Source organism: Carcharodon carcharias, chromosome 18 (assembly GCF_017639515.1).
Source record: "Carcharodon carcharias isolate sCarCar2 chromosome 18, sCarCar2.pri, whole genome shotgun sequence".
NCBI lineage: Eukaryota > Metazoa > Chordata > Chondrichthyes > Lamniformes > Lamnidae > Carcharodon > Carcharodon carcharias.
In genome coordinates, this window is record NC_054484.1 from 74,395,656 (window position 1) to 74,414,331 (window position 18,676).

Below are 18,676 nucleotides of genomic sequence, written 5' to 3' on the forward strand. Positions count from 1 at the left end.
CTATCTTAAAAATCAAGGGGCGGAATTTTCCCAAATTTGCACGACCAGGCATACTTATCATCTGGCCTGGCAGGCAGCCTACTTGTGCTTCCTCCATCTCTATCCATGCAGGACAAGCTGGCACACAACAGGAGAAAAAGGCTGCAGACCAGTGGCGGATGCCCAAAATCAAGGTCCTCATGGACTTTGAAAACAGAGCCATCCAGCTGGCCGGCAAGGATCTGGACTGGTCCTGTGCTGACAGTGAGGTCAGCGCTGCTCTACCAAGTGTGGATCCAGCAGTGCAACATCCATCAGACAACCATACTCTGAGAGTGATGTGCCCTGTTTTACAGGCCACTGCCAGGCAGTAATTATCTCTCCTTGTTTTTGCAGGCACATCTGCCAAACAGCCGACAGTCCATGACCTAGGGCCTCCAATTAAATCCCGAAAACCCTGAAGAGGAATCTGAAGGCACCCTCCCTGAAGTCCCATCACAGCGTTCACTGACACCCTCCACCAGCACAGAGACACACACCTCATTAGGACCTAACTTTAGAGTAGCCCCGGGATTACAATCTGGTGAACACATCACACATCTGATCCACTGCAGATGGCGGCAGGAACTTCCTAGGTGTCTGGCAATTGAAGGACGGCTGGAGGTCAGAAATCTGCTGAGTCCGAGTCAGATGACAAACCTCTGGACTTGGTCATGTCTCAGTTGTTGCAGCTGCAAAGGCAAGCTTGGGAACATCAGGAAGGGATGTCTGCTGCACTCCTCAGATTGCAAAGCATGATGGAGGAGTCCATCCTCCTTCAGTCTGAGCTGATAGCACCGGCGTGTTAACGCACCGAAGTCAACACTGGTAAGATGGTGGACGCCACAGAGACCAGGGTCCAGGAATTCACTGCTGCATGGGCTCAACTCCATCGCTGATGCCATATTTGGCCTCCAACCGTGAGGGTTGCCGGGCAGCTCGATCTCACTCCAGCTACTTCTGCTCCTCAAGGAGTCAGCCCCCAGGCACCCATAGGGAGGAGGATCAGCAGGTGCACACTCCAGGCCCATCCGTCCAGGTGACTCCGGCTCATTCGGCTCCACTCTTCCTGTGACCTCAGCAGTTCTAGCTCCACAGGTCAAGGAGGGTGCCACTGCCACACAGCAGGACCCCGAAAGCAGACTGAGGCCCTCCAAGACTAGGCCATCCAGAGGACGCCTGCCAAAGTCATCACAGACAGGGCGTCACAGTCAGCAGGCTACGTGCATCTCCACTATGGATGTCCAGGGAGCACCTAAACATAGTGGCAGGGTTAGGACAGTTAAGGGGAATCAGTTGCACAGCCTGGGCATGGGTGTTAATCACTTTTACATACTGTTCATCATTGACAATAAACTCTCAAGAATGTCTCCCTGTCTATGGCTCCTTGTTCTGATGAGCAGTGTTCTTGTCACTCAGATGTGAAACCTTTCTGCACAAAATAAAGGCAGGTGTCTCAGTCCAGGGTCACTTCCCTATGCTCTGTGCAGCCTTCAGATCAAAGTGATGGTATGGCCTCACACTCCCTGCCTGGAGACATTACTGATGCCTGCACCTCGCCGGTGCTTGTCTTGCTGCCTGAATGTAGTGGGCAGGTGCCAGCGTTCTCTCATTCTCTCAATGTGCTCTCAGCACCTTTAAGGAGGGGCTGGCACCCATTTCCTCAGCATCTGTGACCACTGATGCTGTGCACCAACTTCTGAAGGGCTAAGGTGCTGAAGGCAGACAACGCATCAGAAGCTTCTAAAGTTTCTTGGCTGAGTCTCTACGGTATGACCCTGATCACAGAACACAAGCGAGCTGCCCTCTGCCAGACAGGAGTCAGACATTCTCAGAGGCTGTGTGAAGATTTATGGAGTGTCCTCATTGCATGTCATCATCCTCCTCCTACAATCGAGCGACTATTAGGGCCTCCACTGCCTCTCCACGACAGCAGCATTCTCACAGAGAATATTTACACTGCCATAAGCCAGACTGGAGTCAAAAATGTGAGGAACTTGGAGGGGGGGGGGGCCACCTCACTACGTGTCGTCATCATCCTCCACAAACCTGGCAGCTATGAGGGCCTTCCGAGCGTGCCTGCCTTGTCTAGCCAATGCGAGGGCCTCATCCACATCATTGTTGCCTCCAAGGACCTCCTCAGCCTCACCCTGTCAGCATCCTCCTTATCGAAGGAGACATGCAGCTCCTCCATCTCCTCCTTAGCCAGCTCGTCTCCCCATTGGAGCGCCAGGTTGTAAAGGGCGCAGTAGCTGATGACGATGTGTGACACCCTCTGCGGACTGCATTGTAGGGCTCCACCAGTCCAATCCAGGCACTGGAAGCTCACCTTCAGTATCCTGATGGTCTGCTCCAGCAAGTTGCAAGCTGCAGCATGAGCCTGATTATACCGTCACTCTGCTGCAGTCTGAGGCCGCCGCACGGGTGTCATCAGCCACGGCCTCTGCGGGTAGCGTGCGTACCTGAGGAGCCATCCTTGCAGCTTCTGTGGACCCTGGAAGACTTTGCGGTTGATGTAGTTCACCGTGTGTTGCAACAGAGATCTGAGCGCCAAATGAGTGCAGTCGATCGTACCCTGCACCTGTGGAAAACCAGAGATCTGGATGAATCCAATTGTTCTTGCAACCTGGCTATCCTGGTCCTGGGTGAAATGCACAAAGTTGTGTGCCCTCGCAAAGATGGCATCTGTGACCCTAAGGATGCATTTGTGGGTGGAGGCTTGAGAGATCCCACAGAGGTTACCTGTGGAGCCCTGAAAGGCGTCACTAGCTTAGAAATTGAGCGCTGTGGTCACTTTCACAGCCACTGGCAATTGATGCCTTCCATGTCCTCTAGGTGCCACATCCTGTAGCAGGCGGCAGATGTGAAAGACCAGTTCCCTAGACATGCGCAGTCTTCGGCGATGCTGGCTTTCAGTCATCTGCAGGAATTTCTGTAAACTCTGGGTGTTGCTAGACGTTCTCCTGTGACCGCTCACTGTGGCTCTTGGGCAGCACATGCAGGAGCTCCAGCCACCCCTTCTTCCTGAGGTTGCTGCTCCTGCCTCTGCCAGGAGACTCAGTCACTTTCTCCTCTGTCTTCTTCGCGCTCTGTAGGCCATCAGGCATACAGCTAGTTCACCAGGCTCCATGATCCTGGAGTACTCTTCTTGCAGGATGAAAAAGAGAGACACATGGTTAGCATAGGTGTACTAAGAACCTGTCCTGGTTAAGCATGACAGCCCCTTAATGTTTCCCGGTGAGTGCTGGCCACCACTGGATGGCTAGAGATTAGTGCACTATATGACTGCCTTTTTAGCTTGAACCATGGGGGAGACTGTTCCAAACCGAGATGTTGACGTTGCAAGGGGCTGTGAGCGCCTCCAACAATTTCTGTTTCCAAGTGATGAATTAAAGATCAATATTTGTTAGAAGTACGTCTTCATAATAGCTTGCTCAATGTGTAGCTATTTGACTGATACACTAGCTTGGAATGATATTGTGACATGGGAGTTGAGGGCAGTAGTGACCTAAAATATTAGACTCAAGACAAAATGACAAGTGGATGCACTTTTACTAAAGATAAGAGAAAATTAGGCAAACACAAATGATGGCATTAATACACTGGCATGAATATCCTTCAGCTGATTATGAATCAAGTAATAATTAGGAGATAGAATACAAGAGTGAAATTGAATTTTGCAAAGTAATCAAAAATTATGTTTTCAATCTCAAATTAGGGCAAATTGAACCACATCCTAGATTTGAGATTACAGGAATCGTAAATTCTATTTTAACTACATCAGCATAACTATTTTATTATTAATGCAAGTCTGTCTCTATCACTTTGCATTTATTTATAATTGAGAAACATTAAAAGAACTAGTTTGGTATGCAAAATTGAGGGCAAATACAAGGCTAATGTGTGGCAATCCTATTTGTTAATTTGCCAAATATAGTGCTTTTAATGCATATCTATCATTATTTTTATTTCACTCTTACCCATCCAATCATTGCAAGATCATCGGGAATGGTTTCACTTCCTGCCCTGGACCATTACCTCTGGAGTCCTGCAAGGATCTATTCTTGTCTTCCTCCTCTTTCTCATTTACATGCTGCCCCTCAGTGACATTATGCAAATACCTGATGTCAGGCTCCACAATAGGCTAATGACAGCCAGACGTATCTTGTTACCACCTCTTGTTGACTTTTCCTCTGCCTCTTTCACCAGTCTACTTGTCCAACATGTAATCCTGGATGAGCCACGATATCCTACAGTTAAACATTGGGAAGACTGGAAGTCATAGGGCAGAATTTTCTGCCTGTCAGGCGGGTGGGCCTGACCCAACTCCGGCGGGCAGGGAGACGATCCCCACTGGATAAGCGGGCCCTGCCGCCATTTTACGTGGGTGGGCCAATTAAGGCTATGTGCTTCCTATGCAGGCGGGGGTGGGGGGTGATTCCCCAAAAGCCAGAGCGTGCTTTTTCATGCATGCGCACAAAAGAACGCACGTCTCTCTGAGGCTAAGTGCTGCCTCAGGGTGATCGCTTACACTTTGAAAAATATGAAAAAAAGAAAAAAAAAATTCCCTAACATGTCCCCCTCATGTGACAATGTCATATGAGATGGGAGATGTTCATAATTTACATAATAACTTTATTAAACTTTTTAAAACCCTACATGAAACCTCATCCCATCGGTGGATGAGGTTTCATATTTTATCTATTTGCCGCTGACTTAAGGTTGGACGGGCAGGTCCTTTAATTGTACATTTGATCCTGTCAATGGCCTCAATTAGTCTGACAGCTCGGCAGGCCCGCAGCTGATTTTGCTGTGTCCCCGCCTTCCTGAAAATTGAAATGGGGCGGGATGACGTTGGGGGTTCCGCCCGACGTCATCCCGTGTCATGTTACACGTTGGCAAGTGGGCCCCACCCCCTGCTCGCCGACGGCAAAATTCTGCCCATACACTCCATACCTTTGACACTGATTCCATCCCGCCCCGACCACTATCATGTTCAGCTAACTGTCTGCAATGTCTGTATCCTATCTGACCCCTAGCTAAGCTTCCAACCCCATATTCTCCATCATAAAAACCCTCTACCTTCAACATCACCTGCCTGCTTACTCATCTGCCTCACCTGATCAGCTGCTATGCCCCCACCCACAGCTTTTATCATCTCCAGGGCAACAATTCTAGTGCTTTCCTGCCCAGCCTCCCATCCTCCACACCCCATGAACTTCAGCACATTCAAAACTTTACTGCTTGTAACCCACATCAAGTCCCATTTACCCATCATCCCTCTGCTCACAGCCTACTTTGGCCTCCAGACCCCCAGGTTATGAAAATGCATTTGACTGGAGTAGTATTGGACCATGATGAATTTCTGGGTTAAGTTCAATAACATGTCCTTGCCATCCCCTGGTGCAGAAATGCCACTGTGAATAAGCAGGCAAACAAAAACAGAGGAGAAAATCTGGGTTTTGTCCTATCTCTAGTGTCATCATTCTGATGAATCTATGCATCACTCAGAACCTTACATGTAAATATAATTTAAATTTTTATTGACAAACTTCCACAGTAATCTTGGAATATCATGCAACATGTACTATATTCCATGCTGAGACTTACTTGAGGTGTGCAAAATTTGTGCATTACATCAGCCCATTCACATCAGGGACATCATGACCATGTATGTTCTTCTCCTTCAGGCTTCTCCGAGGATGCACCTGTGTATGCCACTCTAATTGACTCACAACATGCGGGCCATCCAAGAAGCGGCCAGCAAAACATCCTACACTACAACCTTGCAAGGTGACCCTGCAGTTTACTGGGAAACTGTTAAATTCAGATAAATAGCAAATGGAGCCTGCATTAAACTGGCATTAAACTGGTCTAGTTTGTTTAAATTCCCAGTAGACTCGAATTATAAGCAAAAGGAAGGGCGATAGGTGCTAGGACTAATGTTGCATTAATTTGAATTTTCACTTGCTGGAAATTTATAAGAAATGAAATAAACCTTTCCTGCAGTCCAAAGAAACAATTAACACATTTGGCCTATAAGAAAGTGTAGGATCGGATGCACAGGAAACATAACTTCATATTGTATTAAGTAATGCCTATATTGTCACAGATTGTTGACAATGGGGCCAGAAGGGTTCTACCCAGGACTTTCTTCTTGTATGTAAGGCCAATGGCTCATTTCAAGTACTGACTATAGAATTTTAAGCTCCTTTCTTTCAACAATAACTTAAACAGTAACTCTGAGGACAATGTAACATTTTTTAGGCTACATAAAGCAATGTTTTCATTCTCTTCCATCTTCAATAATCTGTATAATATTTTAGTAGGCTTTGTGGCATTCTGCTTTACAGTATAAGGTGTGGCATTCTGCTTTACAGTATAAGGTAAATTCCATATGCAACAGGTTAACAAGTTTTTGCACTTTTCTCATGATTCTATGGAGGCAATAATGACTTGAGACAAACAGTGTGACTGCACTGTTCATCTGTGTCCTCAACAAAATGCCCAAACTATTTTTATATTATGGGTCTCCTCTGCAAAATGCTGATGAGCGGTCAGTACTGATCCACAATCATAGATGGCTTGCTAGTCTGGGAGGTGTGCCTGCAGAAGAGGATGGGGCGGTGATGTAGAGGAAATCTGGCAACTTCTCACTGGAGCTATTATTGCTAACCTGAGAGCAAATTGAAGAATACACTGAATTAGTAGGAGCAATTTGGTCCACTAAGTCCAGTTCTTACACAGACTTTACTATATGATCTACAATCAATGTATGACTTTTGTATATAGTTGTAGTTTTTTTAAAATTCATCTACAGGATGTGGGTTTTGCTGGTTAGGCCAGCATTTATTGCCCATCCCTAATGCTGTAGGTGTGTTACAAAGATGATGCTAGAAGAGTGAACATTCATTACTATGTGCCAGCTTGCAAACAATCTATAGTTGCAAACTCAAAATGAATAAGTTCTGTTGATTTACTTTAAACCTGTCAGATTGATTAAGCATCCTTTAACACAATGACAACATTAAATTCCTGTATATGGTAAGGTACTAGAAAAATATAATTTTTAAGTAATTAGGATGAAAGTATTTATTAGGAAGAATATCTTATTGAGTTTAACATATGTCCGTTTTTATATTTGGTAAAAATGTATTCAAAGACAGATTACCCAAACCTAACAACAACAATAGACTGCTAGAAATTCTGTTCAGGTTTTCATGCAGCATGAGAGAGAGGGAAAATGTGATTAATGAATGACCTAAACTATAATCACTATAATCACCAGGGAGTTTTTAACTCAAAAAAAAGTGAATAATTGAATCATTCACATGGTTAATCAGAATCCCAATTAAGATTCAGCTTTGATGCTCACAATAGCTCCTGTTAAGTAAACAATCACAGTCGCATGTTGCTAACTAGTTGATTGAATAGAGGTATACAAAATGGGGGTTGTAAATTTAAACAATTATAAAAGGTTGAGTGTTATGGCTAACAATTCACTGAAATTTTTTTAGTAAACCATTTATTTTTTTGTCTGTCTTGTTTATATGCCAGATAATATATCTGATCTTCACATAAATTAAAAAGTCAGTATTCTTTGGTTTTATTTCATGTAGATCTATTTTCAATTAGCTAAATATTATACTATCTCTGTAGGAAATAATAGAAATAGCAAATTCATGGAGAGAGTAATTGATTAAAAATACTCAGCAAGTGAGCAACATAAGGTGGTGGCAGGGCAATAACAAATCAACAGCCACATTTATAGAATGGCAGCCTTCCATCTCAAAAGACAATGATTTGATTGGTAGTTAATTCTCTATGTTAAGTAATACCTGGTGTGGCTCAGGTGCCTCAATCTGACATAGCAGATTCAGCTGCATTTGCTGCAGAGGAAGACAATAGGCTGAGAACGTGCATGATTCACTGGCCTCTGCTTTCTCTGGGCGCTCTTCTCAGCCAGCGGAGCTTTTCATTTCTGTTTGCCTCTTCAAAAGTCCTTCCAAACAGTCAGCTTCCAGAAGTCTCAGCTGTCAGCAACTGTCTCCCAGTTGTCAATGTCCATCCACTTCACATTTCATTCGTGGGTGTCCTTGTACTGGTGGACACCCAGAAGATCGTGCACCAGCTGCCAGTTCATCATACAGAAAGTCTTTAGGTATACAGCTGTGACCCATCTGATGAATGTGGCCAGGCCAGCGCTGGCTTAGCAATTAGTGTATCCTGATGGAATTAGCACCAGGACCTCGAGTTGGTGATCTTGTCTTACCAGAAGATGCCGAGGATAAGTCTGAGACAGTGAAAGTGGAGACTGTTCAGCCTTTTCTCCTGCCTAGCATATGTGTCCAGGTCTCACCATTGTAGAAGAATGCACAGAGGACACAGGTTGATAGATTCACAGTTTGACATTCTCAGTCAGGTTGCCGTTGTTCCACGCTCTTACTCAGCATATTTCAGGTTCAAATGACATATTGCTGGTGATTGTGGAACCCTAGATATATGAAGCTATCAACAACCTCCAGCAGCTTAATTTGGCCACTTCTGCTCATATAGTTGAATGTTTTGGGGTGATCGATGAAGGCAATAAATAATGGAAATGCCAAATTCATGGAGAGAGTAATTGATTAAATATACTCAAGGAATGAGCAACATAAAGCTTGGGGGTGGGGGGGGTGCAATAATAAGTCGATAGCAATATTTGTAAGGATGGCAAAAAGGAACGGACAGACAGAGGAATAAAATGATAGAAGAATGCTACTGGCAAAAGTGGAGGGAAAGGGAATAAAGCTGGAAATCAAAGCTCAAGCAAGTGAAATTTATTATAGTGTTAGCATAATTTTGTTACTTATATCATTGCATTATAATTTATTTAGTGCTAGAAGCAGATTATCTTTAGCAAGTATGTGTGTGTTTCTGGCAGTGCACATTTCTATCCAGGGGAATCCAAAGGAGACTCCAAAGAGTTCAATCATGCTGAGAAAATTGGGTCTAATAATCAAAGGTGAACACTTCAGACCTCTTAAATTTTATTTACTGTTAACATTTTTTGTGTGTGTGTTTCTGGGCCTATTTCACTGGAGCACAGTCAGGTAAAATGAGATTTAATAGAGGCTATTAAAATTATGAAGAGTTTTGATATGACAAGTTAGGAAAGACTATTTCCTCTGGGTGGGAAATGTGACACCAGGTCAACTTATCAATAAGATTAGGAGAAATTTATTGAAGTACTGATTGTTAAAAGTAGGCCACAGTGGGTGCTTTTAAGGGAATACATTTTTGAAGTCAAGGTGCAGGATGTTTTCAACAGGATTATGAGAACAGATTAAATTGACTCTTTTAATTGTAAAAATACCTCAAACCAAAATAATCAAATCAAAGTTAGTGCTATTAGCCAATAAATTTTCTTCAATATTTAGTTCATAGTTAATTGCTACAGCAAATATCTCTACCTTTAAGTATCTTTAACTATCACTGGAGGTTACAAAGAGAAAAGTACAATTTATATTGCAGTATCTGTTCAAAAACTGCTCTAAACATCACTAGCAAGCCTACAATTACGTAAAGCTGATTGTAATGTCATGTTCTTCTCTGGCTTCTAAATAAGCAACCATTAGGAACTAGTAGTCTAGATCTGTTTTATTTTAATACTATAGACCTGCATTAATTCAACAATAAACTTTCCATTATTTAATGAAGACTATCAATTTATGACTGCATTCTACAAAGATCTCAAAACCACCTGCAGTTAAACTAAGCAAGCAAATCTCACCTTGACATGTTTATAATTACTTTTACACTAACCTTTCACATGTTAAATTATTTTTCTTTCTTTAAAAGCATAGTGGTTTGATGCCTCACAGTTTTAACACTTACTCTGCGAGTGATTATGTTTACACAAATGTTTTAACTATACAGAGGCCCCAGTGATTGGTAGCAAAAATTCACAAATTCTGTAACAAACAAACTGATTATTTAAAGCTATCTAAAGCCGTGAATGGTGCCTCAGCATTCCTACAAATACATCCAGTTGCTTAGTTTTACAACTATAACATTGTCAAAGCTACAGCTTTATCAACCAATAGCCTGTGCAACTGCATCATTTGTTTTATGTTTTAAAGACAAGTAGTAAGAGCTTAAAAGAAATATCGTAATTTTTCTACAATGAAAGTGTCACAATACCTCCAATGCAGTACCTCTCAATGGACCTTGATTTGCCGTTATTTGTAGCACTAACGTTAACAAATAACAATTTGACAAGCTAAACATACTTTTTTAAATTAGAAGTTGCCTACAATCTTGCTATCAACTCAGGGTTGCTATTTTGCAATGGAAAGATTAAAAAGCATGAAGTTACATGTTTCTGTCCACCTGGATTCTGTCCCAGACCCGTTGATCTTTTTTCAAATGTGACATTAAAGCATCTGCTCTTTCAGGTGGCTATAGATCCCATATATTATTTGAAGAGGAGCAGGCTTAGTGAGCTCTCAGTTTGATGTCTTGTCCAAAACTTGTCCCTGAAAAATACTACTAAATCATATTTTCTGGACATTTATTTCATTGCTATTTGTGGGAATTTGCTGTGCTTTTGGCTGTCATTTTTTCTTACATTACAATCGTGACTGCACTTCAAAATACTTCATTAGCTGTGAAGTGCTTTGGATGTCTGTATAAATTGCAAGTTTCTTCTCTTAGATTCGAAACAAGCCCAAAGAAATTTCAGAGTTGCTGGGCCAACTATTTCAAAAATGTTTGCAGTTCACACAGTCACATACTGGCATCCTTTCATCTACATGATAGGACGTGCAGCAAACAAAACCATTTCAGATGGGGGTGTCTTCATATGATGTAGCTCTGCTGATGGCTAAAGAGGGCAATCCTTTAGAGGCAGTTTCTGCCACAAGTGTCACTCATGAAGCTACCAAGTTTCACTGTTGGTTGTTGTTTTCAGCATTGGTGTTTGCTGCCAAGCCACTGTAGCCACTATTCATCATGCTGGCACATGCCAGCCCACAAGACGTGTCACCATATTCCTCTGTCATCAGCTCGTGACACACAGGTGTGATAATCAATGTCTTGGGCCTTCGTGTCACTCTTGCAAGCATCCTCAAAGTGGAGTTTTGGGCTTCCAACTGGTCATCTGGCCCTGGCTACCTCACCTCACAGAAAATCTTTAGGTATGCGGCTATCTTCGATCCTGTGGGCATGCCTGACCAATGAAGCCTCCTCTGTTTAATGAGTGCTAACAAACTTGAGAGCTCTGCTTTTGAAAGCACTGCTGCATTTATGACTTTGTATTGCCAGGACGTACCTATAATGTGCCGCGGATAGTGAAGATGAAAATGTTGAGACTGGGAGTGGGCAGTCCATTTTTTAAGGCCAAGTTGAAAAAAATATGGGAAGGAAGGGAGACACATCCTTCAGGGTTACTCTGCGCACATCAGGGGCACTCCAAAATGTCACCACCGCCCCTCCACTTCCTTCCTTGCTGCCAGCCCTCCAAAACACCCGACACCCTGCCCCCGCCCCAGGCTCTTGGATCCATCCCCGCCCTAAAAGCCCAGGACTTACCCGTCACCGACAGCCATCACTCTTCTTTTGCTTCTCCTTGCAGTCCTGAAAGTGCCCACTACTAAGCTCTGCCCCTGCTAGAACTGCCTGCCAATTAGATTGGAGCTTCCTGTCCATTGAGGCACAGAGATCGCACTGTAAGCTAGTTTAGTCTGCTGGCAGCTCATTATGGCTGCGGGATGGGCTTCTTCCAGATGCATCAGCTGCCAGCCATTTTCCTTCTGGAGGCGTGGGGGAAGTGGGAGGGGTAGGGGCAAGCAGTCTGCCCTCCCATAAAATCAGTGATGCTGAAATAAAGTTCAATATAATTCTAAGAAAGCTACTCAAATATTAAAAATACTTTAATTACTCTGAAATCAACATTATTACAACAAAAATTTTTTAAAAACTATTTGAAAAGGAATAATAGAAATTTGTCCCTTTTCTCGCTCACATTTTGTTGGTTACATTTTTAAAGGGTCTACACTTTCTGATCATGGAAAATAATCCTACAGCATTCTGGTGCACAAATGCCAAACATCAAGATGCCAGTAGTAGATTAAAAGTAGGGTGACAGACTCAGTTAGCATTCAAAGATAAAGTTTAATTTATTAAAAATTGTGCAAAAACAGCATGTGGAAGCAAGAGTTCAGCTAATTTAAAAGGAAGTGCAATAATTAAAAGGGGAACGCCATGTAGAAGAACATTTAAAAGGGACCAATTACAAGTGGTAAAATTATATCACCTGAGAGACTCTGATTACATATCTTTAATTTCAAAAATATAAAGCAAACACTAACAGTTTGTTACTACCTGACCAGAATAATGAGATAATTGACTCTAAGAGGTAAAAACGGTTTATGAAAACAGAGGCTATTGTAATGTCAATCAAATTTCAGTAGGAATACGTAAATATTAGTAAATATAACACATGAGTACTGCATCACGAGAGGCAGAGAGCATCTTGACCTAATAATAGTATACAGGGTAAAATGTTGTAGGAGCTTAGGGGTTACTGATTACAAAATAAACAAGTTAGACATGACTGGAGTTTCAGAAATACTTCAGGACCCTTAGCCAAGTAAGTAATTTCAAAAGGGATAACTGAGGGAACAAATTCAGCTAATTGAATCTGGTTGAATGAGGATGACAGCTTGTTCAACAACACTTTCAGCTTTGCATAGTGGAAGTATCGTAGCCAATGAGGTTTAAACGAGGCGCGATTATTGCTTATTGAAAACACTTTCGTAGAAGACAGTTGAAGGCAAAGTGCTAAATATGCAGCATGAATAGACATTACAGAAGAAGGCATTAGTAAAACAAATGCAGCCTTACTAATAGATTAACTAGTCAGTTTAACATCGGTAAGTAGAAAAAATAATGGGATCCCTGCTAAAGGAGAGAATAGAAGAGCATCTAGAAAGGGAAAATATAATAATAGCATGGATTAAGGAAAATCTTGCTTGATCAATCTTACTGAATCTTTTGAGGATGTAACAGAGAGAATAGGCAATGATAATGCGGTGGATGTAACTTATCATGATTTTCAAAAGGCCTTCGCTAAGATGCCCCATTATAGACTAATGAATAAGGTCAGAGAATGTGGAGTTAGGGGACAAGCGGCAGAATGGATTGCTAGTTGGCTTCAAGAAATAAAGCAGAGTGGGAGTAAAGGGTAGTATTTCAGAGTAGGAGAAGGTCAAAAAGTGGTATTCCACAAAGATCAGTGCTGTTCACAATTTGCATTAACGATTTAGACTGTGGAATCAGAAACACAATTTCTAAGTTTGTGGATGACACCGAATTGGAAAGAGCGTGTGTGTTTGTGTATGGCGGGGGGGGGGGGACAGCTAAATGTGAGGTAGTACATTTTGGTTGGAAGAATAGGGAGGTCATTTATTACCTGGATGAGGGAGTCCACATGGGGTAGATGAACAAAGGGATCTTGCAGTACAAATGCATCAATCACTAAAAGTTACGCCATAGGTTAGTATGACCACAAAGAAAGCAAACTGAGCATTAGGATTTATTTCTAGAGAGATAGAATTGAGAAGTACGGAAGTTATGCTAAACCTGTATCAAACCTTAGTTAAGCTACACTTATGAGTACTGCATTCAATTCTGGTCACTGTATAATAATAAGGATATGGAGGAACTGGAGATGGTGGAGAGAAGATTTACAATGATACCAGAAAAGCGTGGGTACCCATATCAGAAAAGGATTGACAGACTGGATCTCTTACCTTGAAAAAAAATGCTGAGGGTAACTTAATAGAGGTCTATAAAATTATGAAAGGTTTTAATTGAATGCATAGAGAGAGAATGTTTAGATTTTTGCGGATGAACATAACTAGAGGCCATCAATATAAGATAGCCACCAAGAAATTCAATAGGGAATTCAAAAGGAACTTCTTTACCCAAAGAGTGGTGAGAATGTGCAACTTGCTACCACAGGGAGCAGCTGAAGCAAATAGTAAGATGCATTTAAGGGGAAGGTGGACAAGCTTTTGAGGGAGAAGGGAATAGAGGGTTACAATGATAGATTTGGATGGGTGGAGGCTCAAGTGAAGCATAAACACTGACATGGATTGTTTGGGCCAACTGGCCTGTTTTTGTGGGGTACATCCTGTGTAAGATATTTTTGAAATACTGCTATCTAATAAAACAAAAATAAATCCAGCTCCTTTTTACAGGAAGAAGAAATTTAGAAATTCATACTTAATCACTTCAGCAGTAACAAAACCAGATTAATAGTGCAAGTTCCTCTGAGTAACCAGTCACCTGCCTCTTTGCACTCACTTTAGCTGGACAGCAGCCTGGTGAAAGGTTAATGTTAAGGAGATACAACCATTAAAAATCTGCCGCACCTCCCATGATTCCCATATCAAACCCCAACTGTATATTATTTAAACTTGCCTGGCAGCTCTTCATAAGTAACACCTCTCCTTCCCGTTGTAGCACACACACTACTGTACCAGAGAATTCAATATTGTCAGTAAGATATAATAATTTTCATTATATTATTGGAATTTATTGTAGAGTAATAGCAGGTCTGTGTCTATTGGGGGAGGGGAGAGGTGTGTGTGTGTGTGTGTGTGTGTGTGTGTGTGTGTTTAAGAAATGCTAAATAGGCAAACATGGGGGAAGTTTTAGAATGTGAGGTGTAAATGGAACATTTGCATTTTTAAATAAACCAGAGTAGCTTGAATTCAAAAGAGTAGGTGAAATGTTACAGAAGGAGTTAAGAAACTGTTTTTTTTCCCAAAGATTACTAGTAAAATTGATACTATGATAGATTTTTATTATTAGAGAGGTAAAGTCCAAAGACATAGTGAAACAATGGGAATTTACATTCAAAGGGGAAAATATGTATAAAGAAGTGAAGGTTGTGTGCAAGGGAAGGCATTCTAAGATCTAGCAAATATGAAAAGCCTCCAGCCTCATGCCCAAACTGCTGTCTGCAAGAAATGAAATTAAGAAAATTCATTTTGAACTTGACTGTTCAGAGTATCGTGTTACTTTGTCTAGGTTTTTTAAGTCTATGTTTTTACTGTTGCCTTAACAGAGGTGTAACTAGGAGTCAAATTAATTAGGGGAGCTAGGAGTTATTAAAGTTATCATTATATAGTATCATTTGTAAACTATGTATATGCTTAAAATGTATTTTTATTAATAAAGGTGTAATTTAGTTTTGTAAGAAACCTTTAAGACTCGGTAGTTTTATTACAATTGAATTCAAGGCACGCATCTCAAAATAAATACAAATTGTAAAATAGTTATGGCAGTTGTTTCAAGTTTCCTCCTGGGATTTGAGCAGCTTAGCATTTACCGTCTGCTGTGTCATAACAATCTTCTATCTATACTTACCTCCATGTTCTCCATCCATAGTTTACCTGTTTTTTGACAATCTAATCAAGATAGAGTTAACTGTCTTTCACAGGATTTGTTCTACCTAGCCACTGCTCAGTAGGGTGTGGTAGTTCAGGGGTGCGGGGGTTACTCTCTAGTCTCAATTAAATGTTGTTAATTTTAAACCCCCTATAGTTCTACACTTTAAGTTAAATAGCCTACTTAAATCTACATAATTTCTGTCTTTCAACCTTTCAAAGACTTAGGTAATTTCTCCACTCATCATATTTTTTCTAATTATATAAAACCAAACAGGTGGGTTATATCGCTGTAGATCATTTAGGACTTATTATTTAGAACAGTAAGCATGCAAAAATGCCGAGCTATCAACCTCACTTCATTTTGCAGATAGCAGAAACTTGTACCATCATGGACTATATTGATTTCGTTTATGTCCTCAGTATGGTATATCAACAATGCCAAAAGGAAAAATCTGAAATGCCTCTCTAACCACAGAAGACATTCAAACAAAAAGTTTAAAATACCAATCATAATTATACAAATTTTACAAATGCAACACTTCACTTCCTACAGGACCTGACGTCATTGGTGATCCATAGGTGAGTTTTATCACCTGTTCTTAGAATCCTGAAATATATTTTCATAATTATATAATTACACAAAGTATTTATCAATGTTTAATATATTTGTGGGCGGGGGATCGTGGTGATGCAGGGTTATGCATGCATGTGTAGGCAACATGCTTACAGGATGGGAGAGTCAGTAGTATATTTCTCCTAATCTCTATTCTTGCTGGAAAAAGATTAGCTTGAATTTAAGTTTATTTTGCTTTGTTTGCAGCAAAATATTGGAAAAATTAGTATTTAATGACATGCCTTAATATTATGTATCTTGTATGTAAATGAGATTAAATTAAAGAGAATAACATATGGAATTTAACAAATATGACTTAAAATTATGCTCCCTTCTAAAAGTCACCATATAAACTGGCAATTAAAAGGAGTTTGAGAAACACTGCTTGGGAAATAAATTCTAAGTACACAAAATACACCACACAGTAAAATCACTTTACATGCCCGAATATATGTATGATATTCTGAAACACATTTACATTTTATGTAAAAGTAAACATTATAATATGTTTCTCTACCAGAAATGGAGAACATCGCAATGCTGCAAGTGCAGTATTGTGAATAACAAAGTGGGTTTCCTCAAACAATTGGCCATTGTAATTTAAAAGGAGTTTATTTAGAAACTACAATTTAGAGTCATCCAAGCATGTGATGTTGTTACCACACAATACATTGTTAACTGTAATGACAACTGCCCATTCTACACCCACCTTTTTCAACTAACAATTGATGCCTAGAACAGTCAATCATTGAGCACTGCTACAACACCAATAAATACAGATACCCAACGTTTGTCCAACATATTTTCCTAATACGTAAAAAGGAATATCAATATTTGTTGGTATAAAATGTAAACCATTAATGAAGTATGAAGAAATAATGTCAGAAAATGACTGTGAAACCAGTTTCAAATTATGACTCCCATATTGGAGAATGGATCAGTTTGTATTTAAAACAAATTCACTCACACCCAAAAACATGCACACAGGGATGGGGTAATGTGGAGATACCTCGATCAGTGGCAGAAGAGCAGGCCAGCCTTCCAGATGATTCAGCATCACTCAATCTGTCTGCTAAAAACACCAGCTCAGATACTAGCATCAGACAAATTTTAGAGGCTAAACTAGAGAGGTTGTCATGTGGTGAATCACCAGGCATGTGTGGAGGAGATTGGACAGAGGGGATAGAACATCACAGGTGCCAGCTTGCCAGACAAAGAAATTGCAAACAGCTGCAGTGAACTCAGATGCTGACTTTGGGGTCCTTATCTACCAAAGATGGCTGATGAGCACACAAAAGCAAATCTGAACTTGACAGTATGCCAGACAGCTTACACACAATGTTACATAACACAGAGCAGCACAACCCAAACTTGTGCCACGGTTTCACAGAGCACCTGGCGACCATTCTGCCCAAGATGGACAGTGTTGTCAACTCGATCACATAACAGTGAGGCTTACTGTTATGGAGCCTCACCCGACAGTTCTCACAGCTGCCATGAAAGCTCATAAAGTTGTCATCTTTGCTTTGGGGGTCATTGTTGTCATGGGTTTCTAGACCATCACCTCCTTCCTGCACTCTGTTCATAACCAGAGTCTGAGGATGCTGAGGCCTAGTGCCAGGAGTTTGGCCAAGACATCATAAGAAATGCACCTGTTGTCTACTCTCATGATGACAGATCCCATCACACACTGCACATGTACCCTTGTTAGTGCCACAGAGCCAGTTCAGTTGCCCATGCTGAGATGCCGCAAACTGAGGCCAGGCCTCAAGCCCCACGGTTACTCAAGGCTACCCACCATGGCCATCTGAAGTGCATTTAATGGAAGTTCAGCAGTCTTCCACCTCACAATCTGTAGCTACTAGGGAAATACTAAAGTAGAAAAAGGAGCAGGCAAAACAGATACTAAGGGCTTTCACAAGGTGACTTATTATTTATTAACTTTTTTCCTTCCTTAACTGTTAGATAGAGTTGGAATTGCAATATTTGGTAAATGTGTTTTTTGTTTGAATTTGATGTTTTTACACTCATAGTGAAGTGAGGGCAAGACCCACAAGGTTGGGCTGAAGAAAGGCAGATAGTGGCAGTAAAGACAGTGGTGAAAAAGATTGAGACTCTTGATGTATTAAGGGAGGGTTAGATGATTACAGTGAAGTGCTCTTTGATGAGCTGGTCCCAGAGCTAGGGAACAAGAGGTGATGCCTCACCTCTTCATAGGCCTCCTCTTGTTGTCCATCTGGTGCTAATGGTTGGTCCCTCATAATGGTAAATTTGTGAAGCATGCAGCAAACAACCTCAGGAAGGATCCAGGCAGCAGGCACGTTACTCGAGCATTCTAATTGATCACATTTTTCTGGGTGGCATGGATCATATTGTAGACCAGCTCTGCAGCTATGCCAAGTTCCTAATAAGGTCCATAAGCCATATCCAGGATGGCTATCCCTTGTCATCAAATAGCTACTTTGTAACTTGACAACCTGGTTTGAACAAAGGCAGCACAGAGGACTGGCTCAGGATGAAGCAGTCAGACTTACACCAGGATATTGGGCCCAGACCTGCATGATTCATGCTCAGCCATGGCTCAGCAGGTAGCATACTCACCTCT

General features: G+C 41.4%; 1 protein-coding gene and 1 pseudogene across 3 annotated transcripts in view; one reads left to right on the plus strand and one right to left on the minus strand.

The window, feature by feature from the left end:
• Window positions 1–18,676, minus strand: part of nme7 (NME/NM23 family member 7) — a 189,598-nt gene that overhangs the window by 19,301 nt on the left and 151,621 nt on the right. The window lies entirely within an intron of this gene.
• Window positions 12,741–12,865, plus strand: LOC121291003 (annotated as a pseudogene).